Source organism: Pristiophorus japonicus, chromosome 18 (assembly GCF_044704955.1).
Source record: "Pristiophorus japonicus isolate sPriJap1 chromosome 18, sPriJap1.hap1, whole genome shotgun sequence".
NCBI classification, from domain to species: domain Eukaryota; kingdom Metazoa; phylum Chordata; class Chondrichthyes; family Pristiophoridae; genus Pristiophorus; species Pristiophorus japonicus.
Window position 1 is genome coordinate 31037981 of NC_091994.1, and position 4856 is coordinate 31042836.

The 4856-nt window shown below is 42.0% G+C and overlaps 1 pseudogene; it reads left to right on the forward strand.

Moving 5' to 3' along the window:
* Nucleotides 1-1311: 1311 nt before the first annotated feature.
* LOC139229410 (U2 spliceosomal RNA) lies at nt 1312-1490 on the forward strand (annotated as a pseudogene).
* The last annotated feature ends 3366 nt before the right edge of the window (nt 1491-4856 follow it).

A 4856-nucleotide genomic window follows, 5' to 3' on the forward strand; every position in this document is an offset into this window, starting at 1 on the left:
CGAATTGCATTACCATCGTACTTTCGGCTCTCTCTGGAACCGTACTCTGCGCCCAGAAAACCGACAGCCCTGCCAGCAGCGGTAAGTATGAAGACCTGAAAAAAAGGTAAGTTAAAGATTTTATTTTTTAATTCTTTTTCAGCGATTTAGTAGGTAAGGGTTTTGTGAATGTTTTTTGCAATTTTTTTATTGTGTTTATACCCCCTCCCAAGGCCTCTCTCGCAGCTCTACCGGCCCTGGACTAAAGTTGCCGAAACTCACGGTTTGCGGCGCGAATCCTCGTGCAATGCAGACTTTACGGATGCGCATATGTAAAGGCCAAAAGTTCAGCCTAAAAACGGTAGCGCAGCAAAAACAGTAATTTTGGTGAAAAACCTGCCCATAATGTAAAAAGCCCAACAAGGGAGGATTCGCTATTGTATCTAGTAATAGGGAATGAACCAGAGCAGGTAAGAGCAGTGTGTATGACCAAAACCAGATTGATAGATTGGAGAAAGGTTGATTTTGAAGAGCTGAGAATAGAACTTTGGAAAATGAAATGGGCAACAATATTGGCAAACAACGATGTAGAACAGCAATGGGAAACATTTAAAATGATGGTCAATGCTGGAACACTGGGGGGAAAATTGCAGTCAGAGGCTTCCTTCGTATAAACGCCTCCAGCCCGAAAAAAATCTACAAGTGTACCTGGTGGTCCCGGAGGAACATAGGATTCCAGTCGGAGGCCTAGAATCGCTGTGCTGCGCACGGGAAGATGTCTTTCATGTACATACATGCTGGAGTCGCAGGGGCCTGGATCAACAATTACTATGCAGTATTTTCATTGATAAAAATGGGAATTCCCTTTGTACGTTCCCATTGCTATCAATGAGAAAAATCCCTAAAACACTGAAACACAGCATAATAAATAAATAAAACACCTCACATATTTAAAATTAATTGAAATTAAATGTAATTAAATATTTTAGAATAACTTTATATTTTGGGGACTTTTTTAAATGTTAAAAGGGTTAAAAATAAACTTACCTTAATGGGCCGGGTTTTTATGTAAAAATGAGTGTTTAAATTTAATTTTTCTATGCTTTGGAAATGTTACACAGGTAAAAGTAAGCTATGCACCTACATTTACCAGGCGTAAAAGTTTGAAGGACATTCGCTGGGTATGAGTCCTACCATCCCGGGAATCAGTCTGGTGAACCTTCGCTGCACTCCCTCAATAGCAAGAATGTCCTTCCTCAGATTAGGAGACCAAAAATTTACACAATATTCAAGGTGTGACCTCACCAAGGTCCCGTACAACTGCAGTAAGACTTCTCGGCTCGGCCTTTTGGCTAAGATCAAGTGTAGTATCTGTTCTTATCAATTTAATATCCCCTATGGGGACCTGATATTAAATTGTTTTTTGGACAGGGAGCTGGAACAGGGGCTTGCCCCGTCCACTCCATGCACCGACCTGGTATGGCAGTGTTTCCAGGAACGGTGCAACTTCGCCTCTCGGCCTTTTGGCTAAGATCAAATATATTGGCGCAAAGTGATCTTTGGCATTAGAGTTGATCTGGAAAGAAATTGGATATAAAAAAAAAAGACTTCCCTGCTCCATACTCAAATTCTCTCGCTATGAAGGCCAACATGCCATTTGCCTTCTTCACAGCCTGCTGTACCTGCATGCCAACTTTCAATGACTGATGTACCTTGACACCCAGGTCCCATTGCACCTCCCCTTTTCCTAATCTGTCACCATTCAGATAATATTCTGCCTTCCTTTTTTTGCCACCAAAGTGGATAACCTCACATTTATCCACATTATACTGCATCTGCCCTGCATTTGCCCACTCACCTAACCTGTCCAAGTCACCCTACAGTCTCTTAGCATCCTCCTCACAGTTCACACTGCCCCCCAGCTTAGTGTCATCTGCAAACTTGGAGATATTACATTCAATTCCTTCATCTAAATCATTAATGTATATTGTAAACAGCTGGGGTCCCAGCACTGAACCTTGCGGTACCCCACTAGTCACTGCCTGCCATTCTGAAAAGGACCCGTTTATCCTACTCTTTGCTTCCTGTCTGCCAACCAGTTCTCTATCCACGTCAATACATTACCCCCAATACCATGTGCTTTAATTTTGCACACTAATTTCTTGTGTGGGTGTGGGACCTTTTGAGAGTCCAAATACACCACATCCACTGGTTCTTCCTTGTCCACTCTACTAGTTACATACTCAAAAAATTCTAGATTTGTCAAGCATGATTTCCCTTTCATAAATCCATGCTGACTTGGACTGATCCTGTCACTTCTTTCCAAATGCGCTGCTATTACATCTTTAATAATTGATTAAACATTTTCCCCACTACCGATGTCAGGCTAACCGGTCTATAATTACCTGTTTTCGCTCTCCCTCCTTTTTTAAAAAGTGGTGTTACATTAGCTACCCTCCAATCCATAGGAACTGATCCAGAGTCTATAGAATGTTGGAAAATGACCAATGAGCATCCACTATTTCTGGGGCCATTCTTTAAGTACTCTGTGATGCAGACTATCAGGCCCTGGGGATTTATTGGCCTTCAGTCCCATCAATTTCCCTAACACAATTTCTTGACTAATAAGGATTTCCTTCAGTTCTTCCTTCTCACTAGACCCTCGGTCCCCTAGTATTTCTGGAAGGTTATTTGTATCTTCCTTAGTGAAGACAGAACCAAAGTATTTGTTCAATTGGTCTGCCATTTCTTTGTTCCCCATTATACATTCACCTGATTCTGACTGCAAGGGACCTACATTTGTCTTCACTAATCTTTTTCTCTTCACATATCTATAGAAGCTTTTGCAGTCAGTTTTTATGTTCCCTGCAAACTTACTCTCATACTCTATTTTCCCCCTCCTAATTAAGCCCTTTGTCCTCCTCTGCTGAATTCTAAATTTCTCCCAGTCCTCAGGTTTGCTGCTTTTTCTGGCCAATTTATACGCCTCTTCCCTGGATTTAACACTATCCTTAATTTCCCTTGTTAGCCATGGTTGAGCCGCCTTTCTCGTTTTATTTTTACTCCAGACAGGGATGTACAATTGTTGATGTTCATCCATGTGATCTTTAAATGTCTGCCATTGCCTATCCACCATCAACCCTTTGAGTATCATTGGCTAGTCTATCCTAGCCAATTCACGTCTCATACCATCAAAGTTAGCTTTCTTTAAGTTCAGGACCCTAGTCACTGAATTAACTGTGTCAGTCTCCATCTTAATGAAGAATTCTACCATATTATGGTCACTCTTCTCCAAGGGGCCTCGCACAACAGGATTGCTAATTAATCCTCTCTCATTACACAACACCCAGTCTAGAATGGCCAGCTCTCTAGTTGGTTCCTCAACATATTAGTCTAGAAAACCATCCCTTATACACTCCAGGAAATTCTCCTCCACCAAATTGCTACCAGTTTGGTTAGCCCAATCTATATCTAGATTAAAGTCACCCATGATAACTGCTGTAACATTATTGCACACATCCTTAATTTCCTGTTTGATGCCATCCCCAACCTCATTACTACTGTTTGGTGGTCTGTACACAACTCCCCCGAGCGTTTTCTGCCCTTTGGTGTTCTGCAGCTCTACCCATACAGATTCCACATCATCCAAGCAAATGCCCTTCCTTACTATTACGTTAATCTCCTTTTTAACCAGTAATGCTACCCCACCTCCTTTTCCTTTCTGTCTATGCTTCCTGAATATTGAATACCCCTGGATGTTGAGTTCCCAGCCTTGGTCACTCTGGAGCCATGTCTCCATAATCCCAATTACATCATATCTGTTAACAGCTATCTGCACAGTTAATTCATCCACCTTATTACGAATCCTCCTCGCATTGAGTCACAGAGCATTCAGGCTTGTTTTTTTTAAACACTCTTTGTCCTTTTAGAATTATGTTGTAATGTGGCCCTTTTTGATTTTTGCCCTTGATTTCTCTGCCCTCCACTTTTCCTTATCTCTTTTCTACTTTTGCTTCTGCCCCCATTTTACTTCCCTCTGTCTCCCTGCATGGGGAACAAAGAAATGGCAGACCAATTGAACAAATACTTTGGTTCTGTCTTCACGAAGGAAGACACAAATAACCTTCCGGAAGTACTAGGGGACCGAGGGTCTAGTGAGAAGGAGGAACTGTAGGATATCCTTATTAAGCGGGAAATTGTGTGAGGGAAATTGATGGGATTGAAGGCCGATAAATCCCCGAGGCCTGATAAGTCTGCATCCCAGAGTACTTAAGGAAGTGGCCCTAGAAATAGTGGATGCATTGGTGATCATTTTCCAACAGTCTATCGACTCTGGATCAGTTCCTATGGACTGGAGGGTAGCTAATGTAACACCACTTTTTAAAAGGGGAGGGAGAGAGAAAGCAGGTAATTATAGACCGGTTAGCCTGACACCAGTAGTGGGGAAAATGTTGGAATAAATGATTAAGGATGAAATAGCTGCGCATTTGGAAAGCAGTGACAGGATCGGTCCAAGTCAGCATGGGTTTATGAAGGGGAAATCATGCTTGACAAACCTTCTGGAATTTTTTGAGGATATAACTAGTAGAGTGGACAAGGAAGAACCAGTGGATGTGGTGTATTTGGATTTCAAATGACTTTTGACAAGATCCCACACAAGAGATTGCTGTGCAAAATCAAAGCACATGGTATTGGGGGTAATATACTGACGTGAATAGAGAACTGGTTGGCAGACAGGAAGCAGAGAAACGGGATAAACGGGTCCTTTTCAGAATGGCAGGCAGTGACTAGTAGAGTGCTGCAGGGCTCAGTGCTGGGACTCCAGCTCTTTACAATATACATCAATGATTTGGATGAAGGAATTGAGTGTAATATCT